Genomic DNA, 12,627 nt, shown 5'->3' on the forward strand with positions numbered 1-12,627 from the left:
AACAGCACTAACAGGCAGCAGTCTAGGCAGGTTCGATGGTGCCATCTGTGCTTTTGCCCTGACCCTTTCCTGAACCAGACTAACTTATTCCTGTGGTCCCAGCAACCAGGGACAGGGGTGGTGATGAACTGAAGTTGTTGGATTTGGAAGAACTAGGGCTGAGTGAAAATTAGGGACCTGGTGAGTCCTGCTCTACTCTTGCCTGTCTTGTGACCTTGAAGGATGATACTTCTCCCCATGGGTTTCGGGTCTCTTCCTTTGGTTCTTATTAAAAAAAAAAAAAAAAATATATATATATATATATATATATATATATATATATATATATATATATATATATGTTGTAGTTGGATACAATACTTTCATTTTATTTATTTATTTTTTACATAGTGCTGAAGATTGAACTCAGTACCTCACACATGCTAGGCGAGCGCTCTATTGCTGATTCTTTACTGGGAAATTCTTTCATTTTCCGATTCATTCATTCATTCATTCACTCAACAAAGAGTTATTACTACCTGTAACATGCCAGGGCTAATTCTAGTTGCTAGGGACATAACAATGCTGACCTTTCAGTGGAGAGACAAATAATAAATGCATGAGCCACAGATAATTTTCAGGTGTGCTAGACTGACCCTCCCCTGCCCTGAGCAATAGCAAAGCAGACAGGACTGGGTCAAGAGATTCTGACTTAGGAGTCACACAGGCAGAATTTGCATGACTCAGACACTTATTCTCAATGTGATCTGGGCTTTCCTGTCCATCCATCCAAACCTCAGTTTCCTCCACTGTAAAATGGAGCTACTCATTTTATGGGGCTGTCAAGGATTGTGTGAGATGCTACTCAGTGATGGGCTTATGCCCAGAACCTCCACATCTCTTTCAACATTTTGCATCTTACACATTGCTGTCACAATTGGTTTTTAAAAGAGGAGATTAGAGCCAGGTGTAGCAGCACATGCCTATAATCCCAGTGACTCATAAGGTTGAGATGGGAGGATCTCAAGTTCAAAGCCAGCCTCAGCAACTTAGTGAGACCCTGCCTCAAAAATAAAGTGCCCCTGAGTTATATCCCCCTTACAGAGAGAGAGAGAGAGAGAGAGAGAGAGAGAGAGAGAGAGAGAGAGAGAGAGAGAGAGAGAGAGAAAGATATTAGGTGATTTTCCCAGGGCCACATGGCCACATAGCAGGTCATCTTCCTGCTTTCACATCCTGGGGCCTGGTCCATCTACAGATGCAGTGAATGCTGCTTAATTAGTCAAAATATGAATGTGACTTCTAAACTGAGAATCTTGTTTTTAATGTGTCTTTGTTGTTCTGATATTTATAGAAGTAAAGCATACTTACTATATAAACTTTAGACCATACCAAAACATAACGGTCTCCTCTGGGAATCTATTCCTATCAGCCAGTCTCCCAAGTAACTACTTTCTGATTTCTATCACTATAGATTCATTTGGCCTGTTTTATAAACTTCATATAAATGTAATCATATAATGTATAATTTTATGTCTAGCTAGTCTTTCACTAGACATATTTTTTTTAAGATTCATCCATGTTCTTGTTTTATCACTGAGTTGTATTCCATTGCACAAATAGACCAGTTTTTCCCTTTTTTTTTTTGGAGGGTGGGGGTACCAGGGATTGAAGTCAGAGGCACTCAACCACTGAGCCACATTCCCAGCCCTAATTTGTATTTTATCTAGAGTCAGGGTCTCACTGAGTTGCTTAGCACATCACTGTTGCTGAGGTTACTTTGAACTCATGATCCTCCTGCCTCAGCCTCCCAAGCCACTGGGATTACAACCATGGGCCACTGTGCCTGGCTTCCAGTTTGTCCTTATTAATTTATTCTCTCTCTCTCTCTCTCTCTCTCTCTCTCTCTCTCTGTACTGGAGATTGAACCCAGGGTTGCTCGACCACTGAGCTACATCCAGCCCTTTTTATATTTTATTTTGAGACAGGGTCTCACCGAGTTGCCCAGGCTGGCCTCCAACTTGCAATCTTCTTACACCCCAGTGCCTGGCTAAATTTATTTTTATTAATGAACAACTCAGAAACATTCCAGTTTCTGTTTATTACAAATAAAGCAGCTCTGGACATTGTGTGTGTTTGTGTGTGTGTGTGTGTGTGTGTGTGTGTGTGTGTGCGCGCCCGCACGCATGGGGTGGGGGGAGGGATTAATGCTGAAGATGAACCCAGAGTTTTGTGTGCATTACGCAAGTGCTTACCACTAAGCTACTTCCGCAGCCCTGAACGTTCTTGTACACATCTTTCTATGGATATATTAAACCTGGACTTTGATCCTGAGTGTGGCGCTTGGGAGCTTGGGAGATGTTAGACAGGTTACTTACAGTCTCTTAACCTCAGTTTCCATCCCTTTAAGATACAGGAAGCAAAGCCAAATTCCAAGGCTTGTGTGAACAAAGTTTATGTGCATTGTGGCCAACTGGATGCCTGACACATGATAGGAACTTAATGAACAGGGGCTGACCTACTCTATCCTACCTCTATGTTCCTGATCATTTTGTACCCTTTGCACAGAATATACTCACCTCCATTTCTAGTTGTCAAAACTCTACCCCCTTTTAAAAGGAAGTAGGCCGGAGTTTCCATAAATCTTGCTGTTCCCAGCCCCAACTCCACCGTGGAGCTACAGGCTCCTAGTGGTGATAGAAATCCTGTCCTTTATTGTGTCCATATCTCTTAGAATCCCAGTCTCTCTCCACCTGTATGATCCAGGGGGCACATCAAGCCCCTCTTTCTTCTGGTCTTTGGGAAACCCTGAACAAACCTGAAAAATCTAACTCTCCATGGCACCCCCACCCCACCATGTGCCCCAGCTCTTGCATGGCAGGTGCTCAGGCAGACTGGCAAAGCTGAAGGAAACAGGGGTGCAGCAGGAAGTGGGGAACACCCAGAGCCAGGGAAGGAGTCTGGGCCAGGATGGAGCACAAGTGGGGCCAGCCCTCCCTGCCTTTGTGGTGCCAACAATGGGTGCAGCATCTCTCTGAGCCCTCCCCTGGGACCCCAAGTTCCACTGGGCCCTGCCTGCAGGATGGTGCCTTCAGTAGGCATTCTAGGGACCTAGTTGACATGTAAGACCTCCCCCATCCCAGTATTGCCACCTGTCAACTCCAGGGCCATTCACTTCACATTGGCTCCAAGTCTGAAAGTTCACATTATGGGACCTGAACCTCTCCTGGGACCTCCACAAAATCTCGGCCCCTTCTGGGCCTCAGTTTCCCCTTCTCTCCAGGGTTGCCCTGCGGGCCTTCCCAGCTCTGACCAAAGAATATGCCTGCCTCCTACCCACTGGTGAGGGTTCCCCCAGGGGTGAGTCACAGGGTGGGAGGAACACTCAGCCCACCTCCTCATGGAAGCCTCTCCTTCACAGGCAAGAGGGGATGTGTCACTGTGACCATGTCTTTCTGGAAAATTCCCACAGTCCAGGTCTTTCCTGGGTTTCAACTGGAGGAACCATGCGTCCTTCTTGCTCCCATCTCTTGGGAACTATTTTTGACCTTGGCAGGCTTGATGTGGTGGCCTGTGCGGGTGTTCCCTTTTAATTTGGGGTCTGAAGCCATCTGAGGACTGGATCAGTAATTATGTGTACAGAGTCATTTATGGAAACAGCTCTTGAAGAAGTCAGTAATGAGACCTGGCTGAAAATACCCCAGAAAGAACCTGGGCCTCCTCTCCCCCGAGCTGAGGTTTCTGGTGGGAGAAACCCCTTCAGGAGGCAAGATCAACAGGTCATCAATCCCACAGCTCTTCCATGGGCCTCATGGGGCTGTGGAAACCAGGGTCTTTTCTTAGATCTGAAATGGGGCTCCCGCAGCCTTTGTTACCAGCAGGACTAGCCAGACAGGCCTAGCCTGTCCGCCTTCAGGGCCCTGGGGAGCCTGTCCCGACCCTCAGGGGCCAGGCTGGGAGAATCCCACAGCAACATGGAAACCTCAGTGGCTTCTGATGGAGACATACTGTGACGTGGAAGGCACCCCCAGACGGGCATCTGTGCTCCAGCCCAAGGGGCTGTGAGTGCTGGGAACTGAGCCACTGTCCTGGGGACAAGAAGTCCTAGGGAAAAACAAGCAGGCACCACCCTGCCCCCAGGTCCCTAGAACTCAGGAGGCTCAATTAGCAGGCTGCTGGGAGCCTCCTATGTCCATCCCCCATGTTCAGCCCTCGCCCTCCAAGAGCCCACGGTCCTGCCAGGCAGCTGAGCCAGGGGAAAGAGGGCAGACCAATTATGGGGTCTGTGAGGGGTCAGAGCAGGATCCTCAGTGAGGGGAAAGTAGCCTTTTTTTTTAATATTTATTTTTTAGTTCTCAGCGGACACAACATCTTTGTTTGTATGTGGTGCTGAGGATCGAACCCGGGCCACATGCATGCCAGGCAAGCGCGCTACTGCTTGAGCCACATCCCCAGCCCGGAAAGTAGCCTTTAGACATGGTGGGAAGGGACAACTCAGGAGAGGGAGACCTCCAAGGGACCTCTGGGAGGAAGGTGCCTGCAGGTAGGGGGCACCAGGGGCCACGACAGACAAGCAGTCAGTCAGTGGGGCCAGCTTAGGGGGCCTAGGCTCCCCCTTGGGCCTCCAAGGCTGGAAAGGATTGGAGGGGAGGCTGATGGGCTGGTCAGAAAATTGTCCTCCTGACAGCCTCACTGAGCTGGAGGAGGAGGGTGTCTTTTGATCTGACTCTTGGTGAGAAACAAGACAGGTCACCTGGATGAGTCTAATTTTGTCCAAGAAACACACATAACCAATGCTTTGTTGGTGTCAGGCTGATGGACACCAGGTTTGGCATCGGGCGGTCCATCCTATGAGTGGTGGGCACAGGGCCCTGGAGTGGACAGGCAGAATGTGGACGGTGCTGTGGCCAGGGAGGCCTTTCCCAGAAGCGTGGGATCCAGAGGTGGTTTGATCAGGCTGTGGGCAGCTGAGGGTTCTGTGATTATTTATTTTCTCAAAGCTACAGTAAGGCAGTTCAGAAAGAACTCCTTTATTTCCCCAGGCAGAACTTTGTAGAAAGTAGCAGTGTCTGTCCCCAGCTCTGGATCCATGTCCTTCCAGCCTATGTGTCTCTATGGAGCTGGTTGTCAAGAGTCCCAGTGTTTCAGTTCAATAGAGAGATAGGCCAAACTATGGGACCAGCCCAGGTGTCTATAGATGAATGAATGGAAAAAGGAAATATGGTATATATACACACTGGAGCTTTATTTAGTTGTAAAGAAAAGTGAAATTATATTATTTGCAGGAATATGGATGGAACTGGAGGCTACTATGGGAAGCAAAATAAACCAAACTCAGAAGGTTAAGGGTTTTATGTTTTCACTCATGTGTGTGAAGCTAGAGGGGGAAAAAAAGAAAGAAAGGTGGTTGGGGGAAGACCAGGGATCTCATGAAAATCAAAAGGAGATCCGTAGAGGAAAGGGACTAGGAGGTTAAGAGGCAGGGAGGGAGGGAGAGCAAGTTGGGAAATGCTATTGGCCAAGTTATATTATTACATTGTGTGCATGTAAGAATATGGAAGAACAAATCCCATCAATGTGCACAATTATGATGCACCAATTAAAAAAAATTTTAAAGAGTCCCTGTGGTTGCTGGAAACTACAGGTACATTGTGACCCCAGTGGCATCCAGCCCACCTCCCGGGGTCAGAGACTTTCACAGCATCAGCAGCAACTGAACTTTATACTATTCTTCCTAGGTTACAGGGCTTCTCTGAATCAGGGTGCTGAGGTCTTTGGGGCTAACGTACTGAACTTCTTACAGATGAACCGTCCTTGCCCGTCACTCCATACTCCTTTGATACACCTCGGCCCCTGACCACTAGATTCCAGCCACCACAGGCTCCTTGACGTTTCTCAAACACACAGGGCCTTTGCCTCTCAGTCCCCGCTTGGATCCTCTTCCTCTACCTCTTCACCTACTGCTTCCTTTTCCTAGTAGAGACTTCAGGGACCAGGTTTTAAAGTCATGAATCAATTACCAGCATTATCCAAAGGCAGTGGTTTCTCGACCAAGGATGATTTTTGCTCCTCTGGGGATATAGGGCAATAGCTGGAATAATTTTTGGTTGTTACAACTAGGGCAGGGAAGGGACTCCTGCTAACATCTAATGGGCAAAGGTCAGGGATATTGCTAAACGTCCTACAAGACACAGGAAGTTGCCCATAACAAAGACTGTCTGGCCCAAAATGTCAGCAGAGCAAAAGTCCGAAGAGACCTGTCCAAAGGTGACCAACGTTTGTTACCGGTTTGTTACCAGACGATGAGCTCATGGATATTAACATATATGTTTCAGCCTATTTTTGATAGTACAATTGTCCCTCCTTTGGCCATTATGAAGCCCCTTAATGTGGGCTTCAGTACTCTTATTTTTTGGGTACTGGGGATTGTACCCAGGGGCGCTTAACCTCTGAGCCACATCCCCAGCCCTTCTTTATTTTGTATTTTGAGGCAAGGTCTCACTAAATTACTTAGGGCTTCACTAAGTTACTGGGGCTGACTTTGAACTTGCAGTCCTCCTGCCTCGGCCTCATATATATTCTCTAAGAAGAAAAAAAATCATGAATTCAAACTGATATTTCCAATTCAAATTTAGAATTATAGGCTTTCATTTAAATTCCTAGATCTTATATTTGTAACCATAATATATAATAATTATATATTATATATTTCTTTTATATTGAATAACTTGATCCTAACAACATTGACATAATAATGGTTTAATTTATCCTGTAATTATATATATTATACATAATACGTAGAGAAGCTAAAGAATAATAATGTGATTATTGAAAACAATTTAAGATTTATTTTTAGTTCATTTTGTTCTTAAGCTACTCTACTAGGAATGGATCAGTCAAATAACTGTACTTATTTATGATACTGGGGACTTAACCCAAGGATGCTTTACCACTGAACTACATTGCCATTTTTTTTTTTTTTTTGAGACTGGGTCTCACTAAGTTGCTTAGGGCCTCGCTAAATTGCTGAGGCTGGCCTCAAATTTGAGATCCTTGTTGTCTCAGCCTTCTGAGCCATTGGGATTACAGTTGTGGGCCACCAAGTCTGGCTCCAAATTACTGTTTTCAAATCACTTAAAATAATTCTTCATTGTGTCATCAAGCTACCTACTCAAAACCCAATTAGTTCATTTGCTTCACTTTGTATTTTAAATTCTTAGGTTTGCTCTTTATTCTTGTATTTTGAATTAATTTTGTTTTATACTTATAAGAAATCTTTACAAAATCTACAAAAGAGGGAACATTCAGAGCAGACCATCTTCATTTTCTACACTGTCTCTATTCCCTTCCAAAAGGTAATTATTTTTAGTTGGTTTATTAGTTTGTAGCCTATCTCTCTATTTAAAATATACAATTATAGCCAGGTGGGGTGGTGCAGACCTGTTATCCCAGTGAATCAGGAGGTTAAGGCAGGAGGATCACATGTTGAAAGACAGCCTTAGCAACTTAGCAAGGCCTGGTCTCAAAATAAAAAATAAAAAGGGAGGCTGGGGATGTGGCTCAAGCAGTAATGCGCTCGCCTGACGTGCGTGGGGCACTGGGTTCGATCCTCAGCACCACATAGAAAATAAAATAAAGATGTTGTGTCCACTGAAAACTGAAAAATAAATATTAAAAAATTCTCTCTAAATAAATAAATAAATAAATGGGGTTATGGATGTGGCTCAATGGTTAAGCACCCCTGAGTTTAATCTCTGGTAACAACACAAAACAAAGATGTGATCATTAGAGGAAGAATATATGAGAAGTCTCTGTATTATATCTTTCAACTTTTCTTGAAATCTAAATAATCTAAAATTATTTCAAAATAAATCCAAAAACATAAATAAAATGATCCCCCACATACTCCCTGGGTTATTTCCAGTCCCACCCTTCCTTTACATCCTTGGTAGCACTTATTACATGTGCTGCTCTTGTTGGTGTATGTGGTTTTATCTAGCTTCCCTGGGGGGAGGGGTCTGTCTTTTGATTGCAGTGTCTCCATGCCTATATAGGGACTTGCGTACAGGATGCTCAGATTTCAAATGTGTTCAGCAAGTGATTAATATTCCTGGATGTGACCAGGAAAAACAAATGGGAAAATTGAAGCCTTCAGAAAGTTGAGAAGGAAACAGAGTTAGGAATTTTCTCCCACATGCCCAAGTGAAATTCTGGGACCCTTGAAATTATCAATTCCGGCCCCAAATTTTGTAAAGGGGAGGGAATAATTTATTATTCAGAAATCTTGTTCCAAACATCAATGGTCCCTTTCAGGGCCACCTTGGAAAGAGGATTCCTGGCAGGACATATCTCAGATGATTAGAATTCAGAACAGTGACTGGGTAGAGGGCACTCTCCTCACACCTATCAGAATTGGCCAGGAACCCAGGGATGAACTTTCTATTGCCAGCAATTGTACAGACCTTGGTCTTTCCCATGAATTCCCTCTGCGGACCCTCAACTCAAAGCATAGTATGATTTTTTTTTTCTTTTGTACTAGGGATTGAACTCAGGGGCACTCAACCACTGAGCCACATCCCCAGCCCCCTCCCCTTTTCTATATTTTATTTAGAGACAGGGTCTCACTGAGTTGCTTAGTTGCTCAGTGTTGAGAGCCACAGCCAAAGGGGCCCCAGCAAACTTCCAGCTGCCAGCAAACTTCCAGCTGCCAGCTGATGATTGGCTCACAGCGGCCCCAGCAACATCTAGCTGATTGGCTCCTCCACGGAGCTGCTCATTGGGGGACTTCTTTGGCTCCGCCCATGCAACCCAGCCAATCGGCCTCAAGAGCAGGAGGATGGTGGGAGGTGGAGAGGCTGGTGTCGGGGTGAGAGGCTTGTGGGAAGTCGGTGGTGGCAGTTGGGCTCTGAGGGTTTTTTCCTGAGGAGCTGTTTTGTTTGGCGTTTGTAGTTCTAAAAATAAAGTTAGTTTCTTTTGTCAAGTGGCTCCTGAAATGTGCCCAGCCAGCCCCCAGGGTCTCACTGAGTTGCTTAGTTGCTGAGGCTGCCTGTGAACTCACAATTCTCCTGCCTCAGCCTCCAGAGCTGCTGCGATTAGAGGCATACACCACCATGCCCAGCTCATAATATGCATTTTGTGCTATGTATTCAGGCACCTGTTGTTTGAACCAATTCCAACTTAGTTTTTATGCTTTTTTTTTTTTTTCAGTGAACACAGTGGTGGACCACCATGGTGGAAGGAGCCCAGCTAGGAGCCAGGACTCCTGGTTTCCATTCCCACACGTGCATAAAAGTGCAAGTTGTGGGCTAGGCATACGGCTCAATGGTAGATGCTTGCCTAGCATGTGCAAGGCCCTGGATTTGATACCCAGCACCTTGCAGGGGGAAAAAAAATAAAAGTACAAGTTGTATTTGGTGCTCTCTGTCTGAGCCAGAACTGGGAGACATTCCCAGTGGTGTGCAGTTCTGGCATCTTTGGGAGATTCCAGACCTTGGCTATGTGGTGGGGGCTGGGCATGCACTGAGAAGGAAATGTCCCTGGATAATATATCAGAAGCATCTATTGGAGCATAACCAATGACAGTAACAAACCTGGCTCTTTACAGTTTCCATTTGGCCCTATATCAAAGGATCATTTTGCAGATGTAGACACTGAACCCAAAAGGTTAAATGCTGTCACTAATGTCAGGTAGGTGAGGAGACCCCTGGAAGCCATCCAGATGTCTTTCAGTTGAACTGACATATTTTCTCACTCCCTACTTTTATTTAGAAAGAGAAAAGTGGATGCCTTCCTTCCCCCACCCCATGGCTTTTGAGTGTCAGACACGTTCTCCTGATGAGCTGCCTGGATGCTATCACTTTGATACATCTATTAAGTTTGGAAATTAGAGGTCACACACTTCCTGCTTCCTAAAGAATGGCCGCCACTTCTGTCCCATAGTCCTTGCCTTTTCACAGCCCTGTGTGAAAAGTGTCCCCACTTCACAGACAGGGAGACTTGAGATCACACAATGGAAGTGCCTGGTGGCTGCAGGGTCAGAACCGGAGCCTGGAGCACCAACTACTGGCCAGATCAGCTACGCTTCTCAGTGCTGTCTTAGGGGCTAAAATAGAGACAGCCTTCCCCAGCACTACCAGGGGAAAATCTAGGTTCCTACAAATGCTCTTGTACAAGAGCAGCTCTCTGGATCCAAAGGAGCAGCCACTGGGCAGCTGGGAATCCATACGGTTCAGCAGAAGAAGGGGCACTGCCCTTGGCCAGTTCCAGTAATATTTGTTTCAATGCTGCCTCTCAGGAAGCTTTATCAACTTCAGATGAAATTCACTGTTTTCCTAAAAATTTCCCAACTTCTAGTGCTTGCCTGGAAGAACCAGGCTGGGCAGTTTCCTGGGCTGGAATCCCTGCTTGGTTTATTGACTTCACAAACCCATGACAGAAGTTTGGAGGTTGAACAAGAATGTTTTGAACAGTCTATGCAGGTCACATGGTCATCAAGGGAGGGCAGCTACTGAGCTTGGGAGCCACAGAGTTGGCAGGTTTGTGGATTGTTCCTTCAGTCCCCAGACCCAAGAGGGAGCCCTCAGAATGCACCTGTCAACCCCACAGTGACATAATGATGTACATAATGATGCTTTGAATGAGGTCAGGAGAATAGAGTGCCTGAGGAATCCTCCTTCACGGTCTGTCTCACATCCTGTGACAGCCAACAGCCTGAATCTATTTCATCCTAAAAATCAGGAATTTTTTCATAGCCATGTAACAGAGGTATCTGTGTCATTCCTGAAGCCACTTAAATTGTCACCAAAGTTGTATGTGTATAACTGTGTCTATAGGCAGGACACATGGGTGTAGTTATTCACCACACAAGAATCACTCAGCAAAGGTCCAGAATCCTGCCCTCAATGCTATCTGCATATGCAGGAGGGACATGGACCTCGCCCTTGTCACACTGCCTCTGAAACAGCCAAGCCCTCAGGTTGGCATGCACTGTGTGCACAGCACCCTAATGCATGGTGGGACATGCATGCTCCATCCCATTTCTCCTCCCTGGGCAGAGGATGAAGCCTCCCACCTGCTCCTGCCCTAACATGCCTATCCCCTGGCTCCACCCAGCACAGCTGTGTGCCCGTCCATTCCTGGACCAGGGAGGACATGTGGGGACCACAAAGACAGGAAGTGCTTCCCACATCCATCTGGCAGCTCAGCCTGGTGCTTTTTAAAACCTGACCTGTGGTCACTGAACCCAGTAACCACGGAAGGTTTTAAAAAGACTCAGATACATGTAATTAAAATCTCAGTGTTGGGTTTTAGGGAAGGCACTGGGCAACTCCCACCCTGCTTTCCGGAAACACAGATTTTTGACATAAGTGACAGGGAGCTAAAGTAAGATTCCCCTAAATATACCATCCTGAGCAGGTCTGTGAAGCTGGGCAAATTATTCCACAGCCGTGGCCTTTGCCCAGACAGCTGGGCCAGTCCCCACCTCAGGTCTCACCCCCTGCCTGTCTCACCCTCCACCCTTGCCAGCACAGGGTGCCTCTCAGACCATACTGCTGCCCACTGGCCAGAGTCAGAGCCTCACTTCTCAGCCCAGGGCTCCAGCCCCCATAAAGCGGGCCCAGCCAGACCCACTGTTGCACCCAGAGAGCGAATCAGTGGGTGGTCCCCAGCCCTCCTCATCCACACACACCACTCCCCTCGGCCTAGAGCCCACCCTGCCACCTCACCATCTACCAATGTGCCTTCCCATTTGTCTGAAAGACCCCCGTCCAATGAAAGACCCCCGTATCCCTGTCCAAGGAGAATCACACGAAACACTGGCTGCAAAAGCAAGAGGTTTAGGTTTATTGGGACACAGGCGCCTGCGGGTGCCCAGCAGAACCTCAGCCGGAGCTTTGGTGAACTGGCACACCGGGCTTGGGGATACAGAGATTTTTATAGGGTTTGGGACAGGTTTAGTGCGCGCGGGAAGCAACAGGTTTCTTATTGGTTTGTTTAAATCTAGCATATAGGCCACCTAGGGGGTACAGGTCTGCATTCCAAAAACCACAGGTCTGCATTCTATTCTTTCTGTTCCTGCTTATCTGTTCCGGTTTATTCATTCATGCCTCAGGATGCGGGTGCTCTGTTCTTCAACAGGTTGTCCGGAAAGCATGCCTGGCGCCTGAACCTGTTTATGGCGTGCCTGGTATCTTGGTTTCATATCTTGGCCTTAGGTAACTGGGCTGACTGGGCTAGGGTCTTTCATGTCAAGGCCAGCTCAGATATCACCACACCATGGGACCCTCTGACTTTCTAGAACTTTCCAGGAGCTTGTCATTCCTACCTTAGTGTTCCTTGTTCCTTCTTTCTCCCTCCTTCCTTCTTCCCTTTGTCCTTGGGTCCTTTGTCTCCCATAGTTTCTGGCAGTGGTGGTCCCTCCCTGCCCTTAGGTCCTTCAACCCTTGGCCTCACTCTACTGTCCTCTGCAGTGCCCCCCTCCTTGAACACTGAGGCTAATTTGCACTCAGGCCTCACGGCCTGGCTCAGATGTCAGACCTGAGCTTTCCCCTTCCCCCACCTCCCATCCAGATACAAGGGCAGACTCTGGGAAGTCACCGTCCCACTGTAATGCAGCTGGATATGTCCCTGCCCACTAGGTTTCCCCATGGG

The 12,627-nt window shown here is 46.8% G+C and overlaps 1 protein-coding gene across 1 annotated transcript in view; it reads left to right on the plus strand.

Moving 5' to 3' along the window:
* The window catches only part of LOC120890728 (bone morphogenetic protein 8A), a 33,841-nt gene that overhangs the window by 3,690 nt on the left and 17,524 nt on the right, over positions 1-12,627 (plus strand). The gene's annotated exons all lie outside the window — the stretch shown is intronic.

Source organism: Ictidomys tridecemlineatus, chromosome 11, assembly GCF_052094955.1.
Source record: "Ictidomys tridecemlineatus isolate mIctTri1 chromosome 11, mIctTri1.hap1, whole genome shotgun sequence".
Taxonomy (NCBI): domain Eukaryota; kingdom Metazoa; phylum Chordata; class Mammalia; order Rodentia; family Sciuridae; genus Ictidomys; species Ictidomys tridecemlineatus.